The 17,692-nt window shown below is 36.4% G+C and overlaps 1 pseudogene; it reads right to left on the bottom strand.

Moving 5' to 3' along the window:
• Positions 1–927: 927 nt before the first annotated feature.
• LOC129904755 (5S ribosomal RNA) lies at positions 928–1,047 on the bottom strand (annotated as a pseudogene).
• Between the last annotated feature and the right edge of the window lie 16,645 nt (positions 1,048–17,692).

The following is a 17,692-nucleotide window of genomic DNA, read 5'->3' as shown; positions in this document are numbered from 1 at the left end:
TTATAGGGGCAACCTAAAGTATAGATGAGTTAATAGAAGGTGTAGATATGGTGCAGTATGTCAAATGCGTTGGAACAGAATCATATGCGTATGAACAGTTGAAAATAAATAGAGGATGACATGGGTACACCCTAAAGGGGGAAGTGGACAAGAGAAATACAAGCGTGAGAGGAAATCAACTAACACTGTCACATGTTGATAGGACGCTTAAATTTCAAGCGAGATCCCATACTAGCACGAGTTAGCAAGAGCTCAAGGCCAATAATAAATAGATAGAAGCTGCGGTATTTGAGACCATGCAAAGAATCATGGGTGCCTACAAAAAGGGGTGAATACGATAAGAGAGTAGGACTGAGCAAACTAGGGGCCGCGAAAAGGGTAGTAGGGCCGTGGTTGAGTAAAGATTAAGATATGGCAACAATGTTATTGGTCGCTGATATCAGGACATACAAGTAGCAAGGAGGATAGAAAATCTCCAACGGTAGGAAATAAGGAGACCAAGGAGTACGTAAAGGAAGAAAAGAAAGAAGTAGGACAAAATAGTGTTAGCATGAGCAAGTCCTAGTGTGAAGTCGATATGTAAAGCAAGACGGGCTGGGAGACAAAAAGACTACATTTACCTCATACTAGTGGTATAAGAGTAGTTGTGCAATCTATGAATAGTTATATATAACATAAGACCAAGCGGAGGAGTACATGATGAAAATGAGTTATGATATTTTGGAGACGTTATAGAGGAATACAAAGAGAAGTTAAATCAAATAGCCAAAAAGGACACAGTCATGGTTGAATTAAAAATCTACCCCGACACCGGTTATAAGAGAGAAGAAGAAAGGGCAAGGAAAAACATGAAGACTAGCGAGAAGAGGCTAAGGTAAATGTTGGGCTAAGATTAGTGCCTTCACATATTATTGCAAGGATGGCAATGGAACGTGACACGAGGACTTCCCAGGAGGGTCACCCACCTTAGTACTACTCTCGCCCAAGCATGCTTAACTTCAAAATTCTAGTGGGATCTAGTGTGTTAGTATTGGTATGATCGCATGAGATGGAAGAATCCAAACTAGAGGTGAAACAACGACATGAGATTATGTACCTAGAGTGTTATAAGTTACGTTAAGGGAATTGTAAAAAGGGCTTAAGCAAAACAAGCAGGATTTGTTGATTACTAATAGATGGCACACATATATACCACAATTCTTCAACATAATACCAGTTAATGATAGGAAAACCACAGAACGGCTATACAGGACATTGTATGAGGGAATTTCGACACCACTTGGTAGCCAACTCTGAGAGGCAAAAATCAAAACCAAAAGGTAAGGGTACTAGTTGATGTCATCTAAAGAAGGCAGGAAGTAATACATAGGATCGAAGATTCCATAATACGACCTTGGCTATAAGACTCACTTCACACTCTATAGACAGATAATTCTGAAGGAAATGTTACCCGCAGATTAACAATATCAGCCCATGCTTCTATAATCAAAGACTACAAGCTCAGCCGAGAAGGTGTGAAATTATAGGTTAAGAGAGTGGTAGGACCTTACTGACTCCCCATAGATATTGTACCAGACAAAGGAGCCCAAGTTATAATTAACTATCGAAAATTAGTCCGCGAAGAGATTTGGAAGATAGATAGGTCTTTATACACCATTTTACCCTCATACTGATGGATAAACTAAGCTTGGTACCTACATAGTAGATGATATGTTTTGGGCCTATACGGTTGACCCCAAATGTAACATAGACAATTGCCTACCACCTATCAAGAGTACTTATGACATTAACTATCTTTCCAGTATCCAGGTGGCCCCGTACGAGACTTTATATGGAAGATAATGTAGGTCACCAATTGGTTGGTTTGGTGTTAGTAAAACACGACTAATAAGCCCAGACATGGTTCAATAGGTGGTATAGAAGGTGAAGCTTATTCGGGAGAGATTATTAGCAGTACAAAGTCGACAGAAGTCATACGTGGATAATCAACATCAATCTCTAAGGTTTCAAGTTATAATTAAGCACTCTCGAAAGTGTCCCCCAAAGAGAAAGTGATGAGATCCATCATGAAAGAGGACCTTAGTCTGAGATGAATTAGCCCTTATCAGACCCTCTACCAAATAGGCAAGGTTACTGGTGAGTTGGACTTAACAGCGGATTCGAAAGTAGTACATCTAGTCTTCCAATTATCGATATTTCGCAAGTATGTTGGTGATCCATCCCGAGTATATCCCAAAGAGGATATCCAGGTCATAGAGGAGTTATCCTATGAGAAGCAACCGATCTCCATCCTAGATCGGCGGAGTAGGGGATTGTGAAATAAGGACATAGCTTTCGTCAACGTGTTATGGCAAAACGAGAGTCGCAAAAAAATGACCTGGGAAGTTGAAAGGAAAATGAAACATAAGTATCCATACCTATTCCCTACGTCTATAGGTAATCCCAACTTTTGAATCTTTTATATTGGTTACTTGTGAAAGTGTGGGTTATTGCAATAGGCAGGAATTTCCCCGTAATCTGTATAAGATCTTAAGAAAGATTTTGGTTCACATTTGAGGATGAATGTCCTAAAGTGGGGAAGGATGTTACACCCCATAATTTTGTACCTTGGAGCGCGTTCTTAAGTCTCTTGAAAGGTTCTTAAGCCTCTTGAAAAGCTCTTAAGTTTCTTGGAAGGATCGTAAGCTTCTTAAGTTTCTTAAGGCTTCCTAAAGTTTCTTAAAGATTCTTAAGACTCCTTAAGAACTCTTAAGCTCCTAAGAGTTACCACGTGAGCCAGATAATCTATAACACTATCGAACAACTATAAGGAAGGGGGAATGAGATACCCCATAATAGAGAAGAGGGGTAATAGAGTTGTAAGAATCTGGAAGACGTTAGAGAGTAAATAATGAGTCGTAGGACTCGACTTACTTACGTAAGCTATAACCTTGGAAAGCTTACATGCTTAAGTTACTCAAGTGCATACCAAGCTTGCGTAGAAAGATTACATAGGTTCGTAAAGTAAGACGAGATCACGAACCCATGAGGGATAAAAGAAGGTACCACATGACAGCATGAGGGAGTGATACATGGCAGCTACTGGGAGTGCCACGTGGCAGCAGCTGGAATAAGGGGGTGGGTCCCACATGCTATGTTGCATCCCATGGTGGGAGGTAGGGTGTGTTGGCCCTATAAGGGCTTGACACGTGTCATCACTTAGGGGTTGACACATGTCACCCCTAAAAGTGGCCTATATATATATATATGTTTTATGACTTTAGTTCATACTTATCCTCTAGTCATTCTTATCAAGAGACTTCCAGAGACAAAAAGAAGAGAAGAGAAATCTAGAACAAGAGAGAGGAGAAACCTTAAACTTGAGAAAGATAGCCACAAATTTGGAGCCAAAAAAGGCACCAAAATGTTAGCTAGCAGCCACAAGGTTTTGGCGTACTAAGGGAACTTCCGAGGAGAGTTTCGATGAGTTTGAAAATATTTGGGCAAGGTTTAAGAGACGACGAGGCAAACGTGTTAAGAGTAATCCGTAAGAGGTATGTGAAGCTACCTCTTTTCTTTTGGCATATTTTTGGCATAAGTATGTAAAGCTTATCCTTTCTCTTCTCTTGGTATGTCATTGGCATAAGTATGTAAAGCTTATCCTTTCTCTTCTTTTGGCATGTCTTGATATAAATACCACATGATGCAAGCTTTGGGGAGTATCCCATCCATAAAGCTCCGAGCAAGATTTGTGAGTCTTACCAACTTCCTAATGTTAGAAGTTCCATAACAATGGAGCTACGACTCTCAAGCCTTCTATATGATGGAGGGTAGTAAGTATGTGAAGCTAACTCGTTTTTCTTGGTATGTCTTAGCACAAGTATGAGATGTGTATGAGATTTGGGAGTAATTTTATTCTTAAAACTCCAAGAATGGTCCATAAGTCTTATTCACTTCTTAATGGTAGAACTCCTATACTAGTTGAGTTATTGTCTCTCAAGGCTTCTATGTTATGGAAAGTTGTAAATAAGTAAACTATCCTCTCTTCTCGTTTGACATTACTTGATAAATGCCTATGATTCCTGATACTCTAGTTGACACGACCCCTAATGACACTTAGAGGGAACTTGGGATAAGTACCATTCTAAACCTCAAAGGGTAGTCCAGTATGATCGTTTTATTGAGTCTTAGATGATAATATGATAATTATGATACCGAGTCCCAAAAAGTGCCGGGTACGGTATATGATGATTATGACACCGAGACCCATAAAGGGCTGGGTACGGTATATGATAATTATGATACCATGTCCCATAGAGGGCTGGGTATGGTATATAATGATTATGACACCGAGTCCCATAAAGGGCTAGGTACAGTATATGATAATATGATGAAACCGAGTCCCATAAAGGGCCAGGTATGGTATATGATAATGTGATGACACCGAGTCCCATAAAAAGTCGAGTATGGTATATGATAACGTGATGACACCGATTCCCATAAAGGGCAGGGTACGGTATATGATAACGTGATGACACCGAGTCCCATTAATTCCCGGGTACGAAATCATATGTAGTTCACTGCATTATCCACTGAGTCCCTCATTAAAGGGTAAGGTACGTTATATAAAGATATGGTAATAGAATGACATGATCTACTCACCGAGTTCCTCACTAGAGGGTCGGGTACGTATGTATATATGTGATAATGTGCTGCGATAAGGGGATGTTGGCACTGGGCCTTATGGTGGTCCTATATTTATATGATTCACCGAGTCCTTGAAAGGGCTGACTATATTGTACGATATGAGCATGCATGTTTTTTTTATTATTGAAAAGGTACACGTACAGTGTTTTCTTAAGTGACATAATTATCCCCTGACTCTCTATTCCAGATATATTCCCAGTTATGATGTGAATGCTTTATATACTCAGTACATATGTCATAATGATCCCTCTTTCTTTGAGGGGTTGCATTCATGCCCGTAGGTATAGACTCACACCTTGAGGATTCGCCAACATAGGTGTCCCGATCGGTAGTTCGAAAGCGCTCCATCGTGTCAGGGCCTAGTTTTTATACTAACCCTCGATGCATGTATTTCTTTATTCAGGGGTACGATGGGGGATTTGTACCGCCTTATGGTATTAATATACTCTTAGAGGTCTATAGATATGTGTGTGGGTTGTATATGGGTTATATAGGTATGTATGTACATTCATGCGGATATGGTTTATGTTTTGGGGGACATTTTCGCCTGTTGTGATCATCGTGCCGGCTGAGGTATTATCTAGTATATTTATACCCTATGACTCAAACAGGGGACAAGTTTACTTATATCTAGCTATAGTATACGTGAATGTCCAGTTTGGGCACCCATCACGGACTACGGGGTTGGGTCGTGACATTTTAATTGGTGACATCTTGATTTACTACTAGGGTGAGGAACAGCATAAGGATCACTTGAGAGTTGTGCTTCAAACCTTGAGGGATAGGCAATTATTTACAAAATTTAGTAAGTGTGAGTTTTGGTTGAAAGAGATGGCATTTCTTGGTCACATAGTATCTGGTGATGGGATAAGGGTTGATCCTAAGAAAGTGGAGGCGGTCAAGAATTGGCTTAGACCATTGTCTTCTTTGGATAAGTTTAAAAATCTCATGTTCTATGCATTTCAAGTATCATTGTATTCATGTTGGGCTGCTAGTCCCCGTGCCATGTCCTTTCTATGCTAATGATTCTTATTCGAGGATTAATGTTTTCAACGGGGAGATATTATAAGACCCTGAGAATTTGGAAAGGCCTAGAACAAAGAACAAAGGATGAAATCTCGGAGAAATGTAGAAAATTGGCACTAGGTGTCGACCATAGAAGGTCATCACGGGTCGTGTTTAGCACCATGCCTCATGGTGGAGGTTCTAAAACCCTCGCCTACAGGGAAGGGACCACGGTGAGGGACCACAAACCGTGGTGAGAACGACGGGCCGTAGTGCCCTTCGTGGTGACCCCTCCCCTAAGACCCCCAAAAAACCATCCAAGGAAAGGACATGAGTGACCACCAAGGGCAGTAAAGCTATTCATGGTCCGTGGTGTGTTCTTTGGTGCTCACTCCTACAGGTTCTGCACCATGATCATGGTTCATGGGTTGTGATTCCCTCCATAGATCGTGAAGGTCTCCGTGGAGGAAATCCTGAGACTTTTCCTTCAAATCCCAAAATCTTTCCTCCAAGTCATTTACCACGGGACACTACCACGGGTCATGGTGAGCACTACTAACCGTGATGGGTCCTCTATAAAGTTGAGTCCGTTCATCTTTAATAAGGGTACTTTAGTCTTTTCCTGTATTTTAACACCAAAGTGTGGTTGTTTTGGAGACTGAATTGACCCTATCAAAATAAACCTAAGACTTTCCATACTCATTTATTCTAACTCACATTCTAAGACTCAAAACACGAACCTCACAAGTTTCTCTCAAGGTCTTCCTCTTCATTAAGAAAGCTAGGGTTTCTGTAACACCCCCTAAAAACGTTGTATATGGTATTCCAATTCTCGGTGAAAATGATATAGCTTTTGTATTTTAGGAATAACTTTTCATATGATGGTCGAAATTAGGTAATGCAAATTTCTGAATAACCCCAACATCATTACCTACAACTTTTGTGAACACCATATCTTAATCTTCATAGGCTAAGTAGGTCAAATAAATTAATATTTTTTTAGACATGGTGTTGTGATGAAATAGAGTATTTGTAGAATAAAAATTATATCTCACTGTAGGTTTCTTCAAATTAGTTGATTCTTAAACGATATGAAATTAGACTTCTAGAGCAACAATTTATATGAGACATCAAATCCTAATTAGGAAGTTATCGTGTTCAAACATAGCTCCAAAAAAGGGTATTTCATATAAAAGAATATTCATCTCACCAACCATAGAAGATCTAGATGCATTTGACATCATCCATGACATCAATAGTCCTCCATTTGATATCATCCATGACATCACAATTCTCCATTAAATTTTTAGATTTTTCTTTATAATTATTGTTAGGTCGCTCCTTCACACCTATAAATACCAACCTTATGTCATCATTTTGTTCATCAATCTTTTTCAAGCAACTCTTCTTTGTATAGACTTCTTTACTCATTATCAAAATATAGTTTTATTCTTAATAGTGTATAAATACTATTCCGGTGATTCATATACTTCGGGTAGTACACAAAATGCTTTGGCGAAGAAAAAAGGCTAGGATTCAAGAGCGTTCATTAAGTCTTTCGATTCTGAATAAAGTTTCGGATTATAGGTATGTAAGGATTCAATAATTGTATTCCTTCCATTTTGATGCCTAAAGTAGTTTGATTATATGATAAATTATATTAATTTTCTTTAAACTTTACTATAAGTTATGTGGGTATTGATTCATGGATCCATTCATCCAAGCCCAATGAAATTATTAAACTCTTCTATTTAATTCAAGTATGAAATTTTATGGGTTTTCATATCATGATTCCTAATGCATAGATTATTAAGTATTTGAAGTTTAATTACCTATCTTACATTAGCGTATGTAAGGCTTCAATGAGAGTATTCCTTCCACTCTCATGCCTAAAGAATTTTGAATATATGATAAATTATGTTTATTTTCTTTAAGCTTTACTCTAAGGTATGTGGGTATTGATTCATGGATCGTTTCATCCATAAATCCAAAATGAATTACCAAAGTCTTCTATTTAATTCAAGTATGAAACTTTATGGGTTTTCATATCATGAATCCAAATTCATAGATTATTAAGAATTTTAAGTTTAATTACCTATCTTATATTAGCGTATGTAGGCTTCAACGAGAGTATTCCTTCCACTCTCATGCCTAAAGTATTTTGATTATATAATAAATTATGTTTATTATCTTTAAACTTTACTCTAAGATATGTGGGTATTGATTCATGGATCCTTTCATCCATGAAGCCCAATGGAATTATCAAACTCTTCTATTTAATTCAAGTATGAAACTTTATGGATTTTTATATCATGATTTCAAATGCATAGATTATTAAGTATTTAAAGTTTAATTACCTATCTTATATTAGCGTATATAAGGCATCAATGAGAGTATTCCTTACACTCTCACGCCTAAAGTATTTTGATTATATTATAAATTATATTTATTTTCTTTAAGTTTTACTCTAAGTTATGTGGGTGAACCCACCTAGTTTTACTATGTTTTCAATGAAGTTTTACTTGAAAGCTTTGACTCCAAATGAATGTTTATGAAAGCAATATCTATGATCAAAAGGGAATCTTATGTAACGAAAGAATGATGAAATGATATGAATGATGGATTCTTTATGCAATAAGGACAATTCTTGTATATTTGAATTACCAAAGGTTTTAATGAGCTATTCTACCGAATATGATATTTTGATTCTCAAGCTATATACTATGACTATTTTGAAGTATTAAACTATTCCGTGGGATTGACTTAGCACCGAATGGGTCATTGAGGTGGGATTCGTTAAGGAAATCCTAGTAGCAACCCTTTGCTCATTAACTATATGCCAACATAGGAGCCCTCGTTAAGGAAATACTATTCCAGTGATTCATATACTTCGGGTAGTACACAAAATGCTTTGGCGAGGAGAAAAGGCTAGGATTCAAGAGCGTTCATTAAGTCCTTCGATTCTGAATAAAGTTTCAAATTCTAGGTATTTAAGGATTCAATGATTGTATTCCTTCCATTCTCATGCCTAAAGTAGTTTGATTATATGATAAATTATATTAATTTTCTTTAAAATTTACTATAAGTTATGTGGGTATTGATTCATGGATCCATTCATCCATGAAGCCCAATGGAATTCTTAAACTCTTCTATTTAATTCAATTATGAAATTTTATGGGTTTTCATATCATGATTCCTAATGCATATATTATTAAGGCTTCAGTGAGAGTATTCCTCCCACTCTCATGCCTAAAGAATTTTGAATATATGATAAATTATGTTTATTTTCTTTAAACTTTACTCTAAGGTATGTGGGTATTGATTCATGGAACGTTTCATCCATAAATCCCAAATGAATTACTAAAGTCTTCTATTTAATTCAAGTATGAAACTTTATGGGTTTTCATAGCATGAATCCAAATTCATAGATTATTAAGAATTTTAAGTTTAATTACCTATCTTATATTAGCGTATGTAGGCTTCAACGAGAGTATTCCTTCCACTCTCATGCCTAAAGTATTTTGATTATATAATAAATTATGTTTATTTTCTTTAAACTTTACTCTAAGATATGTGGGTATTGATTCATGGATCCTTTCATCCATGAAGCCCAATGGAATTATCAAACTCTTCTATTTAATTCAAGTATGAAACTTTATGGGTTTTCATATCATGATTCCAAATGCATAGATTATTAAGTATTTAAAGTTTAATTACCTATCTTATATTAGCGTATATAAGGCTTCAATGAGAGTATTCCTTACACTCTCACGCCTAAAGTATTTTGATTATATTATAAATTATATTTATTTTCTTTAAGTTTTACTCTAAGTTATGTGGGTGTTTATCCATGGGTTCTTCCACCCATGTAGTTCAAAAATCTTTCAACTAAATCTCTTGATTTCAATTGAGATTTTCTTATGGGTAATTCTTATTTTTATTTAATAGCATGAATCATGGTTAAAATAATAATTATTGGTCTATTTTGATGCAACATGATTTCATATGTATGAATTAATGCTTTGCAAGTAATTTGTCTATTTATCTCTTTAAAGGTTCTTCAAATTCATGGTGAGTTGTTCAAAGCATGATTATTAATTAATGAATTTCAAAGTATTTATGCATATTCATTTACATACATGTTTTCAAGTTGAAGTGATTTGAACCCACCTAGTTTTACTATATTTTCAATGAAGTTTGACTTGAAAACTTTGACTTCAAATGAATGTTTATGAAAGCAATGTCTATGATAAAAAAAGAGTCTTATGAAATAAAAAAATGATGAAATGATATGAATGATGGATTCTTTATGCAATAAGGACAATTATTGCATATTTGAATTACCAAAGGTTTTAATGAGTTATTCTACCGAATATGATGTTTTGAATTCTCAAGCTATATACTATGACTATTTTGAATAATTAAACTATTCTGTGGGATTGACTTAGCACCGAATGGGTCATTGAGGTGGGATTCAGTATGGAAATCCTAGTAGCAACCCTTTTTCTCATTAACTATATTCCAACACAGGAGCCCTTGTATGCTTAGACTATCGGATCCATGAAAGCCCTTAAAGTTAAAGTTAAATAAATAAATGAAGTTAATGGAGTTCTACCTGCAAGTAGTCTCCCCGTCGAACGTAAGGGTTTATGTTAGATTACATGTAATAGCTCGCATGGTCTTAAATATCGGTTATGGTAATCTTCCCACAAAATAAATATTTCAAATGCTATTTACATGAATACTCATGCATGTAGATGTCCACATATGTATGATTTAAATAATATTTACTTGATTACTCATGAAAGCTTTGACTCCAAAATGAAGTTTATGAAAGCAAATGTCTATGATTAAAAGGAGTCTCATCGAATTAAAGAATGATGAAACGATTATAAAATGATGTATTCAACTTGTAAAAGGCCAATTCTCACTTGTGTGAACTAAAGAAGAGTTTTAATGAGCTATTCTACCAAATGACATTTTCATGATTTAAACCTATATAAATGATTATGTTATTATGTTATATTAAATTGTTCCCTGAGATTGACTTATTTTCGAATGAGGTATTGATGTGGGATTCTATAAGGGAATCCTAATAGCAACCCCTTGTCTCATTAATTATGCGGATCTTACTAATGGGTTCTTCCACCCATGGAGCCCAAGTATTTTTCTAAACTTTGAAATTCAATTTCAAAATAGTGAAATCTTATGGGTTTTTGTATCATGATTCCAAATGCATAGATTATTGTCTATTTGAAGTTTATTTACCTATATGGGCTTATATTGACTCTTAATTTCATGAAATGGTTGATTTATCAAATGTTCTTATATGAAGACATGAAAAGGGGTTTTAAAGTGTATTGGTGGGTTGCTTTAAAAATGTTTTAAAATGATGGATTAAATTACTCTCATGCATGCTATCATGAATTTGAATGATTTGAAAGTTGATTGAATACAACCCACCTAATTTCACTATGTTGAAAAGAAGTTGGAACTGAAAGCTTTGACTCCAAAATGAAGTTTATGAAAGAAAATGTCTATGATTAAAAGGAGTCTCATGGAATTAAAGAATGATGAAATGATTATGAAATGATGTATTCCACTTGTAAAAGGCCAATTCTCACTTGTGTGAATTAAAGAAGAGTTTTAATGAGCTATTCTACCAAATGACGTTTTCATGATTTAAACCTATATAAATGATTATGTTTTTATGTTATATTAGACTATTCCCTGAGATCGACTTATTTCCGAATGAGGTATTGATGTGGGATTCTGTAAGGGAATCCTAGTAGCAATCCCTTGTCTCATTAATTATGCGGGTCTCATTAATGGATTCTTCCACCCATGGAGCCCAAGTATTTTTCTAAACTTTGAAATTCAATTTCAAAATAGTGAAATCTTATGGGGTTTTGTATCATGATTCCAAATGCATAGATTATTATCTATTTGAAGTTTATTTACCTATATGGGCTTATATTGACACTTAATTTCATGAAATGGTTGATTTATCATATGTCCTTATATGAAGGCATGAAAAGGGGTTTTAAAGTGTATTGGTGGGTTGCTTTAAAGATGTTTTAAAATGATGGATTACATTACTCTCATGCATGCTATCACGAATTTGAATAATTTGAAAGTTGATTGAATACAACCCACCTAATTTCACTATGTTAAAAAGAAGTTGGAATTGAGAGCTTTGACTCCTAAATAAAGTTTATGAAACAAAATGTCTATGATTAAAAAGAGTCTTATGGAATTAAAGAATGATGAAATGATGTATTCCACTTGTAAAAGGCCAATTCTCACTTGTGTGAATTAAAGAAGAGCTTTAATATGCTATTCTACCAAATGACGTTTTGATGATTTAAAGCTATATAAAGGATTATGTTTTATGTTATATTAAATTTTGTGGGATTTACTTAGCACTCAATGGGGCATTGAGGTGGGATTCGGTAAGAGAATCCTAGTAGCAACCCCTTGTCTTATTAATTATACGGGCCTCATTCATGGGTTCTTCCACCCATGGAGCCCAAGTATTTTTCTAAACTTTGAAATTCAATTTCAAATAGTGATATCTTATGGGTTTTTATATCATGATTCCAAATGCATATATTATTGTCTATTTGAAGTTTATTTACCTATATGGGCTTATATTGACTCTTAATTTCACAAAATGATTGATTTATCAAAGGTCCTTTTATTTTTTTATTTTTTATTTATAAAATTTTTATCTTATATATATAAAAGTAGACTGACGAGTACAAGGAGGGGGACGTGAAAGGCCTTACCTCCAAAAATAAAATGGAAGATATGTAATGAGAGGACTCCTCTCGACTAGGAAGATCAAGTATAGGAGACTAGTTCTATTCAACTAAGGTACAGAACCTAGCTAAATTGAAGAAAATCAAGTATACTCAATTTCCTTTGCATGGGTCAAGATCGGTCATATCTTCTGTGATGCTCGACTACCATTTCCAAGAATCCATTCGGGCTTTACATTCTGGGGTCCATATAATAGCTAGCATACAAGTTGTTGAAAGTTGTTAAAATTTGGATTTTGCCAAAGAAGAAGAAGAAACAAAGAGGTTCCATGACAATCGGCTATCTTTTTCAAGGTCGCTCGACTAACGTCTACGATTCTCTGTTCGGGCTGAAATTTCTTGGGCTCTACAATTGTTGTAGTTGCTGTATTCCTGCAAAATTTGGAGCATTTTTAATGATGTATACTGTTGCTCCTCTTGAGAGTTACTGTTCTGCGTGCAACATCAGCTGTCTTTTTCAATGTCGCTCGACTAACGTCTCCGGTTATCCGTTCGAGCTGAAATTTCTTGGGCTCAACCATCTTTGGAGATGCTAATATCCTGCAAAATTTGGAGGATTTTGGATGTTGCATGATGCATGTTGTTGAGGGCTGATGGCTGCTGCTGAGGTTTGTTTCTGGCATCTGCTTCTCCTTAGTTTTGACAAACTTGTTGCAAGGAACAGCTCCTCTTGTTTTTGATCCTGGGATCTTGCTGAATCTGTAGAGCTGCATGTTTTTGTATTGTTGTAACTGCTGTAATCTTGGAAGAGGCTAGAATGTTGTTCCTGCTGTAGTTTGTAACCTGCATAGAAACAGAAACAAAAGGCAAAATCTAGAAACAATTCTGTCACCCCAAAAAGAAGCACTTCCCTTTTGGCTCCTCCTGTTGTTACTGATGTAGAAAAATTCCAGGATGTGTAATGTGATGTATCAGCACAGACCAGCAAACAAAAACAAAAACAAGAACTTGAATGTGTCCCATGTGTGTTGCAAAGAAACCAGCCTGGGCTTCTAATCAAGATTCCTATACCTGTTAAGCCAAGAAGGAAGAGAAGACAAAATATAAACTACTCTACTCCTTACCTCTAAAGTTAGACTGGTTATTCTAAGAAAATAATAAAGATAGTAATAAGGAAGGGAGATTTTCCTTTTTCCAGGAGTTCTAACTGTGAGATCTTCAAGGTATTTATAGCTATGCATAGACAAAACCATGTTGAAGTTTGAGTTAGAACCAAAATGGAATGAGTTAGGGAGGTTTCTTGATTCTCCTGAGTTTCTTTCTTCCGAAAGAAGGCATTTCTAGCTTGTCCATCTCAAGGTATGCCTTAGCTTTTTTGGGGAGATCATGCATAGTGAAATAGAGTTCAGGAGATTTGCATTTGTGGCTGTGTTTGGATAAGACATCAGCTGTGTAGTTTGCTTCTCTAAGGATGTGTTTAGAGCTGAAAGTTTGGAATTGGTTGATGATGTTGTTTAAATTGTCCAAAAGCTCCTTTATTGACCAAGGGGGTTTTGCTTCTTGTTGTAACCACCTGATTAGGAGTTGAGAATCTACCTCTAACTCTACCTATAAATAACCAAGATGAATATACCAAGATAGACCAAATATAGCAGCCCTGATTTCTGCTTGGTTGTTAGTTCCTTCCCCTAATGGAACTGCATAGGCAAAGATAAGGTCACTATGAGTATTTCTAAGTATTCCTCCTCCACCAATGTTGCCTGGGTTGTTAAGGGCACTACCATATGTATTTAGCTTTACCATTTGATCACCTGGTTTGATCCAGCATACAGGGTAATTTTTGTATCATGGTAGCATTGTTCCACTGAAATGACTAGGTCCTTCCGGTTATTTGGCCATTCAATATAAGGAAAAACTGTGATGAGCAGGTTAGAGATGTCTTTGTAGACAGAAAATTTGACTCTTGAAAGGTTAGATTTCTTCCCACCATATTAGGAAGCACATCTATACTTCCATAAGTTCCAACAAATGAAGACATGGATTGCTTGTAACAGGAGTTTATGTGCTTCATTCTTGTATTTAGATGTCCACCATCTCATAAGCATATTTCTAAGAGGTGTTTAATCCTTTTTTATGCCCAAAGAATCAGCAAACACCCTCCAAGTATTCTTGGCAAAGGTTCCTGTAATAAAGATGTGATCAATGGTGTCTTGGCCAGGTCTATCACAACAATGGCACTGAGAGGGGGCTTTGCCAAAGCTGGTTATTTTCTCATTGGTAGGTAATTTCCTTCTAAGAGCTCTCCAAACAAGAAAGGAGCATTTGAAAGGTATTAGTTGGTGCCAAGTACATGCATTCAGCATAGTATTTGTCCTCTTGTCTCTAATGAGCTCCCAGGCAAAAGAACAACTGAACTCCCCATTGGTATTAGGAATCCAGCATGGATGGTCCTGTTTGAGAGGATGGTAGCTGAATTGAGTTGCTAAAATGTTAGGAACAAACTGAGGAGGGGCTTTTTGGATAATGAGATCAACATTCCATTGACCATTAGTTAGAAAAGCTGAAACTTGGGTGTGGTTAAACCTACAGTTGTTAGCAGAAAAGTGAGCTAAAGGGCCAACACCTAGCCAGTTGTCCCACCAAAAAAGGCAAGAGCCAGACTTAATTTGCCACTGAATGTGAGGCTCAATGTTGTGTTTGTTGTTCATGAGGTGTTTCCAAATTAAGGACTGACCAGTGTCCCACTTTTTTGTAATAATATTGGCCCTCTGACAGTATTTGGATTTAAGGAATTCTCCCCACAAGGTGTTCTTGGTTCTAAGGGTCCACCACTGCTTGTATTTAAAAGATTTAACCATATCAGTGATTTTTCTAAACCCTATGCCCCCTTCATCATAAGGATAGCTAAGGTTCTTCCATGATGACCAGTGGTACTTCCTCTTGTCATTTTTCCATCCCCAGAAGAAGTTAGTAGTGATGCTCTGAATCTGCTTGATGATGGTTGAGGGGGGGATGTTGGCTGAAAGCAAATGTATTGGCATGGCTTGAATAACATTCTTCACAAGAATAGCTCTACCCCCATAGCTCAGGATTTTAGCATGTCAACCAGTAATCCTGCTTATAACTTTTGTAATAAGATCAGAGTAGTAAATAACTCTTTGCCTACCAATATAAATAGGACATCCCAAGTATGTTATAGGACTACTCTTTTGGTTGAAACCAGTGATACTCTTGATTCTCAGTACAGTAGACTTGAAAGCATTGGAGGGAACCATGAAATGACTTTTTTCTTGTTAATCAATTGTCTAGAAACTATTTCATAGGTAGTTAATGTTTCCATAATGAGAGCTAAGGTGTGCCTTCTTCTAGAAGTAAAGATGATGATATCATCTGCAAAACTCAGATGATTGATCTGAGGTCCCTTTTTTGCCATAAAGAAACCATGGAATTGGGGATGCTGATGAAGATTATTTAGTAGTCTGGACAGCACTTCAGCACCTAGGACAAATAAAGCAGGGGAGAGAGGATCACCTTGTTTGAGACCCCTTGTGGAGTGAAAGAAACCATGTCTTGAACCATTGACTATAATAGAGTACCAGTTATCAGCCATGATTCTCCAAACCATGTTAATGAAAGTTTCTTTAAACCCCATTCTTCTCATCACAAGACAAGTGTAATTCCATGAGACCCTATCATAAGCCTTGGTCATGTCAAGTTTTATCACAACATTGCCTCCAACATTTGTTTTTTTGATCTGGTGGATTATTTCCTAGGCAAGCATTATATTTTCAAAGATGTTTCTATTCTTAACAAAGCCAGATTGGTTCAAGGAAATGAGGTTGGGGAGAATAGGAGCAAGTCTTAGGTAGAGGAGTTTGGAAATGATTTTGTTAGTGAAGTTGCTAAGGCTTATGGGTCTGAACTCAGAGATTTTTGTAGGATGGTTTACTTTTGGGAGTAGAACCAAACAAGTATGGGTGAAATATTTAGGCATAGTTTGTCCACAAAAGAAGGATGTGATCACTTTAAGGAGGTCTTCTTTGATGATGTCCCAGCACACCTGAAAGATGTTTTAAAATGATGGATTACATTACTCTCATGCATGTTATCACGAATTTGAATAATTTGAAAGTCGATTGAATACAACCCACCTAATTTCACTATGTTAAAAAGAAGTTGGAATTGAAAGCTCTGACTCTAAAATGAAGTTTATGAAAGGAAATGTCTATGATTAAAAGGAGTCTCATGGAATTAAAGAATGATGAAATGATTATGAAATGATGTATTCCACTTGTAAAAGGCCAATTCTCACTTGTGTGAATTAAAGAAGAGTTTTAATGAGTTATTCTCCTAAATGACGTTTTAATGATTTAAACCTATATAAATGAGTATGTTTTTATGTTATATTAAACTATTCCCTGGGATCGACTTAGCACCGAATGGGGTATTGATATGGGATTCAGTAAGGGAATTCTAGTAGCAACCCCTTGTCTCATTAACTATATGGGCCTCATTAATGGGTTCTTCCACCTTCCTAGACCACTTCTTTCAGTTAGAGCTAATGGAGGCAAAGATCTAAGAGTTCATCAATCTTCGCCAAGGGAGCTTGAGTGTGAGGGAATATGCCTTCAAGTTCACTAAATTGTCCAAATATGCTCTTTTTATGGTCTCCGGTCCAAGGGAAAGGATGAGCAAGTTCAGTTATGGCATTTTTAGTTTGGTGTCCAAGGAATGCAAGACAGCCATATTGGTCAAAGAGATGGACATCTCCCAACACATGACGTATGTGGAACAAATTGAGGAAGAGAAGTTGACGGAAAGGTCAAGAGGGTTAAAGAAGGCTAGAGTAGATAGTGGAGGGTTCAATCCTCAAAGGTTCGGTTATGGTGGTAGTGGAAGGGGACAAGATGGGCAACAATTTGTGGGACAAGGTTCTACTAATACTCCTCCTCTAAGGTTTAATAAGGACAAGGGTGCTAACTCGATGGTTCCAAGAGAGTGTATTGGTGCTCAAGGTTTTCCCACTTGCAAGAAGTGTGAGAGAACTCATAAAAGGGAATACTTAGCCAGGTCCAATGCATGTTTCAAGTATGGCAAGCCAAGCCACCATGCTAGAGATTATAGAGGTAGTGGTGGTAGGCCTCAAGGCTAAATTACTCATGGTCAACAAGATCAAAGAGGTGGTCAACGCACCAACTGCTTTTATGTTTTGCATGAGAGACAAGAGTTGAGGAAGCATC

Source organism: Solanum dulcamara, chromosome 9 (genome assembly GCF_947179165.1).
Source record: "Solanum dulcamara chromosome 9, daSolDulc1.2, whole genome shotgun sequence".
NCBI classification, from domain to species: domain Eukaryota; kingdom Viridiplantae; phylum Streptophyta; class Magnoliopsida; order Solanales; family Solanaceae; genus Solanum; species Solanum dulcamara.
The sequence above is the reverse complement of the archived record's forward strand: the minus strand, read 5'-3'. Positions and strand labels throughout refer to the sequence as shown.